Here is a 15,058-nt window from a genome sequence, read left to right on the forward strand (position 1 = left end):
ATGTCCTGATTTCTTTCTTTTTCTTTTTTTGCTTGATTTTCATATATTGTAAAGCTGCCTTGAAATCTGGTTTTGAAGGGTAAGCATATAAATCTAAATAATAGTATAGCTTTCTGGAGAATGTAAACACTCTTGAGTTGTATTGTTTTTAGAGCTTTTAAAAAGTCTTTGGACAAAGTAGAAGAAGCCTTTCATATAAATCATTTCAAAAATAATAATATTAACCCCAAAATTGGGTTTTTTGGTTTGATATTAGTTTAAATCCATAAATATATGGATTTGTGTAAAGTAGCCCAACAATTCTATTACATGAAATTGCAGTTGTGGAGTTTAATACTCCTAGATCAGTGGATTTCTTAGTGATGAAGCATTTTCTGCAGTTAATGGTTAACAAGATAAAGGTAATAGATAATGCAGTCTAATTTGCTATCCTATATTCTTTTAATATTCCAAATGTAAAATTATTTATGCATAACTTAGAATTTACCTCATTCTCCAAAATAATATTTAATTCATTGTATTTATATAAATTGTATTTAGATCCCTGACAGAAATGTTTCAGATTTGGCCAAAGGAGTGAATTATTTTTAGTCACTTGTGAATGCATTGTAGTGGCATTTGAATTGAGAGAATTGGCTATTCTGGCTCTGCTGAACCTCTTGCTGATATTTGATAACACTAAGTCCAAAACTAAACTGAATTCTGATCAAGCAAATAATTCTATTCTTTAGAATATCTACATCAATTTTGAGCACATTCAGAAGGTGAAGGCACCTATTAACACTAGTGATTAGTGCATCTGTAGTAACAAACAATACATCTTTCTCTTCACTATCTCTTCTGAAGAAGTGTGAAGCCCAGTGAAATACAATCTAAAGGCATATTTTGTAATATGAACTACCAGTTAAAGTTGACATGGCCACTGCTTTTTCCACTTAAAACCATTAAGTGTAGCTCCACTGTTCAAGATGTATTGTGCTTGTCATTTCACAATCCTAATTGGTATCTAGCAAGTCTTTACTCTTAATATTGTATCTCAGACTTATAAATTTTATTCACATTTACAATACTTCATATAGCTACAACATATAGTTAATTATTAGCATTAATTGAAATGTATTTGGCCAACAGATTTTCCTCCTGCCTTTGACAATAAAGTTCTGTGTATATTCAAATATTCTGGATAATTTCCTTTGTATGAATTTTTAAAAAATGGGTTTTCAAGTTGCGATTTACAGAGAAAGCATATATCATGAATTGCTGATTAAAGAAGAAAACAGCTGTGAAGTTAAAAATACTGTATTGATAATCATCTGATCTAAGAACTTCAGTTTCTGTTCATTAAGTTAACTCTGTTAAGGTTAAAATTACTCTTTATTAATCATTCATCAACTACTAACATTTGTTATGCACTCTGTGTGAAATAATTTCTATTAAAATGGATATTCAGAGTTTTTGAGTCTCTAATATTATGTATTGTGGCTAAACCATAGTTATCTTTTGAAATGCGTTATTATTTTGAAGAAATTCATGTATTTTCCAGTAATGTGAAAAAATAGTATGCTGAATAGTTGGGGTTTAAAATCCTGCAAAAGAAAGAGAAAACAGAAAGAATAATCTCTGTAGAATAATCTGCCAATTGTATTCAGTCATTATGCATTGCCTAGCCTTTCTCCCTAGTCAGGATATAAAAATGTATTGAAAGGATCAGAGGATTGTTATATTTTTTCTACAGCTGTTTGAGCATTTTCAGGATGTAATTACTATTTCATTGCCATGTTTGTATCATGTGTATTTCATTCCTCAGGATTAATAGGCCTGCCAGCAAATCATACGTTAAAACATAAGCATTCAATCTTTGCCATTAATTTGCAAACTGAATGCAGTTTATCCCCCTGTTTAAATTTGGTAATATCTCTCTTAATTCAGGCAGATTAGTTTTGACATTTCTGACATCCAGTAAAGCAGTTAGTGTATTTAATGAGTGCCCTATTAAACAAAACATAGAGTATTTTATTATGACAACTGCAAGGGCTTTCTATTTAGTTGAAACTCCTAGCTGTTTTCTAATCTCAAAATTGCACATACAGTGTCACAGGCAATAATTTTTCCATTTAAAATTTGGCCAAATGTTCAAACTCTGCTGTAGCCATCCAGTAACATTTCCTTAACACTGAATAAAAATTGTGCATTTATCTTATGTCATCTGAAATGTGAATGCAATTTGATAATTTTAAATTTGGTAGGGAGTTTGTGGTCTTGCTGATTTATATTTAATTCACTTAAGTAGTTTGGCAATGAAATTTTCATTCATTTCATTTTATTAAATTTATATGCCGCCCTTCTCCCTAAGGACTCAGGGCGGCTCACAACAATAAAAATTAAAAAACGTAAAGTAAAAAATTTACAAGAGAATTAAACAATAAATACAAAATTACAAAACAATTTAACCCAGTAAAAGTCTAATTAAAAATCGTAGTCAGTCCAGGCCCGCTTGTTGGAACAACCATTTTTGAATTAAAATCGAGAATACAAGTAGCATAAAGTACTCAGTGAGGCATATAGTTGATAAGTACTGTTGAAGGAAAAGTCTTCTTCATGGTTCAGTCCAAGCCGGGGATAAACAACATGGCGACTGCTTTAGAAAGACAGTTGCAGTTTATTGAAGAGGAGAGCCAGACAGGAAGATGGCTCTGGAAGAAAAAAAAAGAGGGGGAGCACATGTAGGGAGTGGGTTTTTATACCTTCTTGAGCCTTTTGTTTGGAGTTGTTTCCTGTTCCTGTTTGAGGCTATTTCCTGTGTCATGTATTCTGACCTGAGTCTGGGTGTGCCCTTTGGCATCTGTGGGTTAATCCTATTATGTCCTGTCTTAGAGTTTGGGTGGGATATGTAGAGTTTAGGTGTCTTTGTCTTCTTAATCTTCTAGCTGGGGCATCCATCCTTCCTGGATTATTTATATCTGTATTTTCTGGTTTCTGCTTGGGGGAGGGAGACTTGGGGCTATTAAGAAAACTGGGCATGCTTTTCTGCCTCTTTAAGATCCTTTGAGGAAATATATTTTTCTGCCCTTTTAATATTTCCTTCTCTGGGGAGCTGACTTCCCACAGTACAATCTCTCAATAAGAAGCCATATGTTGATTTAAATTCTTTTTTTCTTTATTGTTTTCAGCATTAGGGGTATTTGAAACAAAAAGAGAATTCTAGACAGAATAGTAATTTTAAATGCAGATATTTTATCCAGCAGTGATTATGAAAGAGGATGCAATTTGTTCAAAAGAATACAAACAATTGAAAAGGAGGCAGAAATGTTACACATATTCATTCCTTCTCTGAAATCCAGATGAATTATTTGATACAGTTATTGCAAGAAAGAATAAATAAAACCAATGCTGTTGTTGCTGTCCCTTAACATGTACCCAACCGAATAGATATGGATGATGCCTTTTGAAAGAAAATTGCAGATCTTTAAAAAGGGAAGAAATCTTAGCAGTTGAATGCAGTAATTACTTTGGTATCTGCTGTGAGACAGATTTGGACTAGTGCAGTCTTATCCAGGAATCCTTGACTTGTGTTGCTGACAGTTTCTCCTTCAAAGGGTGAAGGAAGGGAAGACACAATAGAATTAGTTATATTTGACTTCATCTTAATCAGTAGGGAAGACTTAGTTGAGGAGGTAGGAGGAAACATGTAATTGTGAGAAAATGACCATATAATGCTGGAGTTAATGATTTTTTTTATTTTTTTATTTTATTTTAATCCCATTTATATCCCGCCCTTCTCTGAAGACTCAGGGCGGCTTACAATCTAAGCACAAATCAACGTGCTTAGCAGTAGCCTTCATTCTATGTATATGCCTGCTTATTAGGGCTTTCACCCCCCCCCCAAGCGGCATTATTACAAAGTCAGCTTATTGCCCCCAACAATCTGGGTCCTCATTTTACCTACCTCGGAAGGATGGAAGGCTGAGTCAACCTTGAGCCTGGTGGGACTCGAACCTGCACTAATTGCAGGCAGCTGGTGTTACTTAAGGAGGCATTAGCCCACTGCTCCACCAAGGCTCCACATTTTAAGGGAATTCAGAGCTGAATGAGAACATGTGCCTCGGTTTTGTTTCTTTTTTTGTTTTGTTTTTCAGAAAAAAAGATGTTAATTATTTCAGGGCTTTGTAAACAGGATCCCACGGTAGGAGAGGCTAATAAGAAAGAAGCTGAATATGGACAGGTGAACTAGATAAGGCAATTGAGAAGGCACAGTTCCAATTAGCAAAAAAAAAATAAAAAATAAGAAGACAATATGAAAAAAAAACTCTAATAGTTTTAATTAAAACTAAACCTATTAAAAGGGTTAATAACGATCTGAAAAGCAGCTAGTTTTAGTGGTGTTGGTAGTTGGAGGAAGGGAAATGACAGTTACCCACAATAACAGAAAAGGAATGAAGAAAGCAAAAAAGCCTCAGAAACACCTGAGCAAAGGATGCTAAGGGTATTGAAACGGGCTTCTTTACATGTGCTCAAAAGAAAAGAACCAATATACAAAATGCTTGGTAAAGATAGCAAAATTGTTAACATTTTAAAAAACATTGTAAATTCCTAGTTTGATCCATCTTCTCCAACAAAGGGATTTGTAATATAACGATACGTGTCCCAATATGTGTTCTTGATTTTTAAGAAATTTGAAAAACAAACAGAACGCTCAAAATAGTTTTGTAAAAATTCTCATGAATTATGCGTAAAAGCAGGAAGGTGTGGTCACTTTAACAGAAGTACAGTTGTGTATGGACAGCATTCTTCTTCTAGAATAAGAATGCTACACACTAGTCTTGAAAATTCTTTCAGTTATGATGACAAAATCCTCAATTTGTAATTATATTCTGTGGAGGAATTTTGGTGAGTTTAAATTATGGGAAATTTGCAGGCAACCTTAATTATTAATGGTGTGGTCATCTACCTGGTTGTTCTTTTAAAGGAAATACCAGCTTTCTTAAAGAACTGGAACTCCCCTCTGCACCAAATAATCTTAAGCCAGAACTGTTTTGGAATATCAGCTCATTATGGGTTAACAGTGATGTACCTTAGTTAATTAATTGAGCTATTCATTATATTACACACAATGAATACACATGAATCTCAGTCAACAAATGTACAACACGAGTTTGTGATTCTTAATTGGAGAGCTATCTTGTAATGATTTAGCATTGCTTTTCAGTTAAGAATCTTAAGCTTGATCAGTGTTCACAAATAATAATTCCTTTGTACAGTATAAATCTTCAAGCAGAGTTGTACAAAACATGTGATTCTGCTTGAGTGATTATTATATTATAGAGAAACTCCAGTGGTAGCAAATCTCAATGCACTACAATACTACCTAACAGAAAGTGCTGAATTATTTGTTAAGAGTCAAATAAGTACTTAATATTTCTTAAGCTTGTCTTTAGACCAAACGTAACAGTAATAACTGAGCCAAGAACATGCAAAATGATTAAATGGACAATTTCTCTTGGAATAGTGGTCAGTAGAAAATTGAAAATTTAACAGAAGAGTCATGGAAGAAGAACCAAATAGCCCAAGATCCCTGGGTGAAGTAAGTAAAAGAAAATATTGGAAGTATTGTATTAAGGTCTTAGATGGCAATAAAATACAGTATCTTAAGACTACAGAGTATAAAACTACCTCCAGTGGGAGAAATTAAGACTCCTTAGTTAATGTAGCTATATATGTTTTGTCTACTGCTGTCTTCTATTTTAATAGTCATGTGCCCGTTAAACAATTAAAAAGAATGGTCTTTATAGCATAACTTTTATCCATTTTACTTAGAATCTGTTATGTGACTGTGCTTATTGAATTCCTGAGGAAAATACAATGGTTTTACCTAAAAACAGTTTTGTACTATTTCAGGTTATGCCATTTATCATTGTTAAAATTGACTGCCATTCAAATGGTGTTACATTTCTCTGCATTTATCATTTATCAGTTTTCGATTAGGTAACAGTTTTTATAGTACTAGGCAATTTGGTTTACTTTCACAGCAGAGAAAATTAGATTTCGTTTGGTAACGTAAAATGTCTCGCATGGATTTACATATATTAAAGTGACGTTATGCTGGGTAGGCAGAAATTGTAATTGTATGCATTAAGTGCTATGTTGTATTCAGTGAGGCGTTTTATCCTGATATACATGGATCAGATATGTTTTGTAAATCAAAATTATAATGGATAAGGTGGAAAACAAAGAGGTATCTTGGGTTTTTTTCTAGTTCATTACTAAATATTTTGTAGTTTGGCTTTGTCGTGAAAAGAAAAGACGCTTAAGTTTAAATAATCTAGAAAGAGAGAGTTTCTTTTTGTTTTGTTTTATTTGAAACTGGTTTGGTTCCAGCACTCTTTTGTTCACCTTGGGTTTAATTGTAATGAATTCAGGCCATAACACCCCACCAGGAACAACTCTGTGATAACATTTTGTGTGTTCTGGTTCGTAAGAAACAAAAGCTAATGTTTTGTGTAGTCCATAGAAGAAAACAATAGAACTTGTAATAAGTCTTTGGCTACTTTGTGCTTTATCCGTAAAAGTAAGTGATAATACCATAGGTCCAGTGCACCAAACCAGATTAACTGGCCAAGAAAATGTTTTTTTTTTATTTTAAAAATGTATAGCAAGCTATGGAAGCAACAATTAAGCACCATTTTTACAGTTAGTGAAACATACACAAAAACATGGGTAAGATGCAACACATAAGCCTATGAGCTTCACATTAACAAATTCCCTTATTTCAGTATTGACTTATATTTTTTTACGAACAAATATGCATGCTGCATATTTTTGCATTTGCAACATCTGTGCAGAGATCAACAAATTTTACTTACTTTGTCCAATTAAGTCAGTCATCTCTGCGTAGCATGACATGATTTTAGAGCAGAACCACCTGGTCTCACCCCAAACCAGATATGACTGGAGCCAGTAGCAATGGCAGCTGTCATTAATGTTTCTTTTGCTTGATGCTGAGGTCTGATTATTATTTTAGACACAAGGGAGTGAACTGGATCTTAGTCATTGTCCAATGGCAGTTTTGTAAATATCTAATAAAGGCAGCTGGTTTTAAGGATAATCAGAAGCTCCATCTTTTCCACATCACCTATTTTATAATTCTCTTATCTGGGACCCGTAACTGCCTACTGCCAGGACTTCGATCCCAATCAGCTCGAGGTTTACTCAGGATTCCACCCTTCTGAGGTTGGTAAAATGAGGACCCAGATTGTTGGGGACAATTTGCTGACTCTGTAAATCACTTAGAGTGGGCTGTAAAGCACTAGGAAGCTGTAAAGTGCTATTACTATTTTGTGGGAGTACAGCATGCTGTGAGGAAAATACAGGAACATTGTGAGTCCCACTATAAAGAGAGTACTATATCTATTTTTCTTCTGCTCACTGACGTAACATAACATACAGTGAGGGGGAAAAATTTGATCCCCTGCTGATTTTGTACGTTTGCCCACTGACAAACGATCAGTTTATAATTTTAATGATAGGTTTATTTTAACAGTGAGAGACAGAATAACAACAAAAAATCCAGAAAAACGCATTTCAAAAACCTTATAAATTGATTTGTATTCTAATGACTGAAATATTTGATCCCTTTGCAAAACATGAATTAGTACTTGGTGGCAAAACCCTTGTTGGCAATCACAGAGGTCAGATGTCTTTTGTAGTTGGCCACCAGGTTAGCACACATCTCAGGAGGGATTTTGTCCCACTCCTCTTTGCAGATCCTCTCCAAGTCATTAAGGTTTCAAGACTGACGTTTGGCAGCTCGAACCTTCAGCTCCCTCCACAGATTTTCTATGGGATTAAGGTCTGGACACTGACTAAGCCACTCCAGGATCTTAATGTGCTTCTTCTTGAGCCACTCCTTTGTTGCCTTGGCTGTGTGTTTTGGGTCATTGCCATGCTGGAATACCCATCCATGACCCATTTTCAATGCCTTGGCTGAGGGAAGGAGGTTCTCACTCAAGATTTGATGATACATGGCCCCGTCCATCGTCCCTTTGATGTAGTGAAGTTGTCCTGTTCCCTTAGCAGAAAAACACCCCCAAAGCAGAATGTTTCCACCTCTATGTTTGATGGTGGGGATTCCTCCTCCAAATATGGGGAGTTGAGTTGATGCCAAAGAACTTGATTTTGGTCTCATCTGACCACAACATTTCACCCAGTTCTCCTCTGAATTATTCAGATGTTCATTGGGAAACTTCAGATAAGCCTGTACATGTGCTTTTGTTGAGCAGGGAGACCTTGCGGGTGCTGCAGGATTTCAGTCCTTCACGGCGTAATGTGTTACCAATCGTTTTCTTGGGGACTATAGTCCCAGCAGCCTTGAGATCACTGACAAGTTCTGGGCTGATTCCTCACCGTTCTCATGATCATTGAAACTCCATAAGGTAAGATCTTGCATGGAGCCCCAGACCAAGAGAGATTGACAGTTATTTTGTGTTTCTTCAACACCAACTATTGTCACCTTCTCACCAAGCTGCTTGGCAATGGTTTTATAGCACATTCCAGCCTTGTGTAGGTCTACAATCTTGTCCCTGACATCCTTGGACAGTTCTTTGGTCTTGGCCATGGTGGAAAGTTTGGAATCTGATTGATTGCTTGCTTCTGTGGACAGGTGTCTTTTATACAGGTAACAAGCTGAGATTAGGAGCACTCCCTTAAGAGAGTGCTCCTAATCTCAGCTCGCTACCTGTATAAAAGACTCCTGGGAGACAGAAATCTTGCTGATTGATAGGGAATCAAATACTTATTTCATTCATTAAAATGAAAATCAATTTGTAACTTTTTTGAAATGCATTTTTCTGGATTTTTTTGTTGTTGTTATTCTGTGTCTCGCTGTTAAAATAAACCTACCATTAAAATTATAGACTGATCATTTCTTTGTCAGTGAGCAAATGTACAAAATCAGCAAGGGATCAAATAATTTTTCCCTCACTGTAACATCCATCCTACAATATGCAAGAACCTATAGATCTTTCTTTCTTAACAAGGAATGAAGAATCATCCCAAGCTATGGGAGTATGCTTGTACTTACCAAAGTGAGGGGAGTGTTGGAACCTGACTTTTGACTCTTGCTGTCTCTGTGGGTAAAGCACATAATATTCCAAGGCATGTAGTAGCTCACTTGATTAGGATGCTGAGTTGACGATCAGCAATCCCACATTTGAGACCCAAGTGCTGCTATGTGGCAGGGTGAGCTCCAGTTATTCGCTCATGCTGATTAGCAGTTTGAAAACAAGCAATTATGAAAATAGATAGGTACCACTTCAGTGGGCACATTAGCAAGGACATCACCTGACAGTGATAATATCACTGGTTAATCCTTTCAACTGAAAGCACCTTCAACCCAGAAGCGGCTTTGGTACCTCCGACACAAATATGATGATATTCCAGCCTCCTCCTTTTATCTGTCATCCCTTCTCTGCTTGAGCTATCTCTGCAACTAGGGAGATCATTCCATTCTGGGTGATTGTGATGGTGGCTAATCATGCTTCCCTTCATCTTCAGGTCTCATAGGATTGCTAACATATAATTGGCTTTGTGCCCCAGCACTTCAGGTAGGTCCTAAATAGGTCTTCCAAAGTTTACCTTCCTTGAACTCCTACTGGTTCTAGTTTTTGCCAACAGAATGGGCTAATCTAGCATAGGATGTCCTCCTTGGCATTTAGGATGCTCATAATTAATTAATTAATTAATTAATTAGTTAGTTAGTTAGTTTTCTATACCGCCTTATTCCCAAAGGACTCAGGGCGGTTTACAGGGCAATATTTAAAAGACAATATAAATTAAGATAAATAGAATTAAAAAGAATTAAATTAATAATACCCAACAATAAAACTATGTTAAAACTTAAAACTAAAAACCCCCTCAGTCCAGGCCAGATAGATCGAAAAGCCAGGTTTGCTATAATAACATAGCATAGGTGAGGCACTAAGATACCTTCAGCAATTAGCTTCTGTCTTTGAGGTAGTCAGTCTTTATTATTACAATCAATGATACAAAATAGAGCACAATAAAAATAACAAAGACATATATAAAGTAAAACATACAACAGTCGGGGATGCAATATTTGGTGATGTGTTTTAAACAAGGAATTTCAGCTGGTGGAGTCCAGGAGAAGACCATTTTCTGCTATGGCCTGCTGGAGGTGAGATCCACCTCCTCTCTTCTGGCTTTCAGAAAGAACCTTAAAACATGGCTATGCAAGTTGACATGGGGCCCTGAAGGAGAAGCTGTAGGCTGTAGGTGATTGGTGCAGGGATAAAGAAGGCACGACCACTACTCTGTTCAAAACCTGCTCTCAGTGTTCATACAAACAACAAAGTAATATAATCATAAGATACCAATAATAGAAGGTAATAGGAAAGATGAAAAGGATAATAGTAATGCAGCCTTACTACATGGGTAAATATCTTTAGTGCTGTGGGAATTAGGTGCTCCGCAGAGTGAAATTCTCTAGAGTCTGACATTTGAGTAGTTTTATCAAGAATATGTATTTTATATCTATGGTAGAAGCAATCATACAGCATTTTCTCCATATGATTCTTAATGGCATTGTCAGCTTTTGGTGCTGTTGTCTTCCAGAATGAGGCATTTTGCATAACATAGAGCTATTTATAGCAAGCTTTTTCAGACTATGCTTCACTGCTATGTCCTATTGTTCCTACTGTGAATGCCCATGTAGTTGTAGCTGAGGTTTCAGTGCCATTAGTAGCCAGCTATCAACCCTGCAAATCCTAACCTCCCACATTTTAATCTGCCATATGGGAAAAGTCCATAACTTCAACATAAAGTATCACTTAGCAGTGCATTAGTTCTGTGATGGCAGATGTCCTATTCTCACTAGATGCCCACCAGGTGTGAAGTTGTGATAAAGGAGAAGTAAAGTGTACATGCTGACCTGTTTTGGCCATAGTGAAGTTTATGCTGCTGTCAGGTGAAGCTAATTGTAATATAATGCAATTATTATTTATTGATTTGTCAGTTGACCATATCGAAGCTTGAGCACAACCATAGTAAAATACAGTACAGTGAGATAAGGTAAGATACAGTGAAATGGAATAAAATAAACTACAGTGAGATAAAAGCTAATTGTACTAGCTCCAATACTTTATATAATTAATTTAAAGAGGGTAATTATTGCCTACTGAAAGTAGTGAGGGAATTTGTGCTGCAGCTGGCAAGTAGTTATCCATGTAATCTGTAATTTCAAATATTTTTAGCCATCCCACTTATTTTCTGTCTACTCCTATTGCTGTAACACTTTACTGCTTAAGAATAGCAAACACACAAAATAAAAACAGATTATTATAAGAAAAGGTAGAAAGGATAAGGTCAGTATAGGCAAGTCTCCAGTTTTTAAAAGCTCATAAAATGATGAGAGACTAGAAATTATTGATGGTGCTTCAGATTCAGTAAATGAGAGTAGACAATATTCCATATGGCAAAATGGATATTTCAAGCATTTCCCTTCACTTCCTTTTTCAGCTTTCTCCCTGAAAAATTAATGTCTTCCATATCTTTATATAAAGGTAAAGGTTTCCCCTGTCCAGTCAGAGAGGACAAATTTCAGATTTTTTGCTTGCCTTTTTCTTTTAGACTGACATAAAGATATGCTACATTCCTTAGCATTACATAAATCGTGGGGGCTTCTGTGTGAGATTCTGTGATGGACTAGATATCTTCCAAGGAGAGAAGATTGTACTGTAGCGGTGAACGGCAGCCTGCAGTAATTTCTGGTCAATAAAGTCTTTCTGGATAAAAGAGAGACTAAGAATTGTCCTCATGTACTATGGACTGCTGCTCCTCATGAGGAGACCACAGGATGAAAGTCCTCTATTTTTGTCAGGGAGCTGAGAGAGAAACAGCATCTTGCACATACAAGCACAACCTTTAAAGGACATTAAGTTCCACCAAATCCTCATTTTTTAAAATCACTGTTGGATACATCAATTTACAGTTGAAGTATTTGAAAATTGTTGAACGAAGGAAACAACTTAGTCAACCAGCCTTCCTTCTAGATTATAAAAACTAAAGCAAAGAGGAAAATTATTTTTAAAAGACTTTGAAACAAGAGTAAAGAGCTTAACAAGATTTTGACCAAGAAATTTATAAACAGATAAAGGGTCTGTACAAATTTGGAAGATTAATGTTTTAGCAAAAGTATTTTTGTTGTTTGAAATTAATTGAATAAATAGGCCAGACCTTCATGGATATGTTGATCTTTTGACATCAGAAGGAAAAGACGGTGGACTTTAGAACACAAAGTAATAAGTGTAACATGAAATAGATTGTGTCATTAAAACTACAGAACTGTGTTTGGACTAAAGCTTTAAGGATATAGAAAAAAGCAAAGAGAAAAAAAAGGAGACTCTTGTCATTATGTTTATCTTCATAATTGGTTTACTTTTTTTTGGATTATAAATAAAAGAATGGAGATCACCAGAAAAGCCGCAAGACTTGAGGGATAAAAAGATCATTGGAGCAACTGATAGAAAAAGTGATTACTCCAGAAATTTTACAAAATATATTTGAAGAGAAGGAGAAGCAGGTATCTGAATATATCAAATCTATTAAAAGGGAGTAGATTGCTTTTGAAATGAGAATGGAACAAAAGTTTGTAAAGAGGAGATGAAGTTACAAAAAGGTTGAAGAATCCATAAGGCAACTTACAGAAGAAGATAAATTAATGACAAAGAGATAATTTTAGACAATAAATCAGAATAATAGAGAGAGATGGATAAGGACATAGACAATCTGACATTACTGGAATTGAAAGAAGTTAGACTTGAACAGTTCCATAGGATCCTTGAGAAAACACTAAAGAATAGATTGTTCAGTCTTTAACAAACCTTTTGGATTATGATGAAGATGATATGGAGGCAGAAATAGACAAAGAACATAGAATCAACACACAGTTTGCAAAATTAAGAAATGTACCAAAGAATCTTCTTATGCAGTTTGTCAGGAAGATTAGAGACCAAGTGTTGAGGAAGCATTTTTACCAGACTGAAGATTAATAATGCAGATGTGATTATACTTAAATTTTGATCAGAAAACTGTGTAAATTATTTTTTTAAACAAGTTTTATTGGTTTTCAGTTAAAATCTACATATTTAGAAAGCATCATGATGGTAATCAGAGATTCAGTAACAGAGTTTTCAGTACATAATTCAGGTTACATTATCAAAACATCCTTCTCAATTTCCCTTAACATTTCATACAACCAGTTTAAACTAATAAATGTCTAGAAATAGCATGGTCAGTTGAAAAATTCGTCAATTCAATTTCATTGAGATATATCTATGTCCTGTTATTAAAGTTTACCTAATTTTAATTTTAATTATATTATTCAAATTTAGCCTTTAACATCCCAAATAATATTCACAACCCAAATTTACCTTATTTCATTACAGTAAAAACTATAGCATCTAACATGTACACAGTGGCCGAGTAACTATGTTCTACCTAATAAACATCATCTGTTTCACATCCTAATACATCACACATTACTGACAGGACCACAGCCTATGTTTATCAATCTAAAACTATTTATACACAACCAGATTCTGTTTTAAATTTTAGCTAATTCTTAATTCTTGAATAGAATAATCAAACGTCTTTTAACATCAAACGTGGGATCTATAAACCAAATTTCCATTATGTCAGTGCACAAATTATAATGTCTAAAATAAGCCTAATAAATACATAAACACATTCTAGTTCTATCTCATAAACATTTTCTATTTTAGATCCTGATAGATCACTGATTACTAAAAAGATAACCTTTAATGGTTCTCTAAAAACTCACTTTTTAAATCTAACTCGGGCTTTCTTTTTTTGCCAATCAGGTTTCCAGACCAAGGCCTTTGAATTGCCAGATAGGTCTCCCTTCGCTCCAATACTTATTATTTGAATTGAAGGAGGCCATGTAGCCATCAGTGGTCCACAAAAACCAAACCATTTGTAATCATTATGTTGTTGCCCTGTTAGTTCTAGTCTCTGTATTTGCTCTAAAAACTTTATCTTTAGTTCATTCTGGATTCCTCTTCCATCTGGGTTTATCTGCTTTAGAGAGTTTTATCCAATTTTGTAATTAATGCTTGGCTATCCATGCTTTCAAGAAACTGTCTTTGTTGATCTTCCACGTACTCTATGTTAACATCACTATCTTGCACATTAAGTTTTCCCATAGTATGTTGTTGGTCCTTAAGGTTATTTGCCATAGTGATAGTTCCTTGTACTTTTAAAGTTGTCAATTCTTTGGATAGTTGTTGCTTATATTCCTCTGTCTCAATAGTAATATCTTCCAATTTTATTATATTCTGAAGTGTAAATTCTTTAGTTGCAGTCTGGGTTTCAATTTGTGAGTTAAGGTTGGCATGTAAATTATTAAATCTGGAGATAGACATCTCAGTGACTCTTAGATTGTTTCAAGTATGAGGTTATAATCAAGCAAGGTTTGTGACTGATCCTTCTCCATTTTGTAATAATTATAAATAGTCCTTGGTGGAGGCTATTTTTCAAACAAAAATCAGTAAGAGTCCACCTCCACAAGTCTAAGCCAAATTCATCTCCAGCTGTTTCAGGTTTTATTTATTTATTTATTTAATTAGTTTTATATACCGCCCTATTCCCGAAGGTCAGGGCGGTTTACAGGGCAAAGTTAAAACACAAAATAAGAGTTAAAATAGAATTAAAATAAGATTAAATAACAATTAGTAGCCCAAAGTTTAAAAATTTAAAAGTTTAAAAATTAAAACCCCTCAGTCCAGGCCAGATAAATCAAATAATCAAGTTTTTAGGTCCCGGCGAAATGAAAGAAGGTCGGGGGCGGTCCGGAGTTCCACAGGGCAGGCGCGCCCACAGAGAATGCCCTTCCCCTGGGGATCACCCGCCGGCACTCACTGACCAGCGGTACCCTAAGGAGGCCCTCCCTGTGGGAGCGCACAGGACGATGGGAAATTGATGCTGGCAGCAGGTGCTCCCTAAGATAATCCGGACCCATGCAATTTAG

The 15,058-nt window shown here is 35.3% G+C and overlaps 1 protein-coding gene across 3 annotated transcripts in view; it reads left to right on the plus strand.

The window, feature by feature from the left end:
- Window positions 1-15,058, plus strand: part of TMCC1 (transmembrane and coiled-coil domain family 1) — a 136,136-nt gene that overhangs the window by 20,887 nt on the left and 100,191 nt on the right. Inside the window, exons 2-3 of one of the 3 annotated variants that reach the window (XM_081318644.1) lie at window positions 55-79; window positions 5,507-5,581. The exons of the other annotated variants lie outside the window; for them this stretch is intronic. The gene's annotated coding sequence lies outside the window, so the exon portion shown is untranslated. The remainder of the gene's footprint in view (window positions 1-54; window positions 80-5,506; window positions 5,582-15,058) is intronic. 3 annotated transcript variants of the gene reach the window in all.

The sequence above is a fragment of the Vipera berus genome (genome assembly GCF_964194415.1).
Source record: "Vipera berus genome assembly, chromosome: 2".
NCBI lineage: Eukaryota > Metazoa > Chordata > Lepidosauria > Squamata > Viperidae > Vipera > Vipera berus.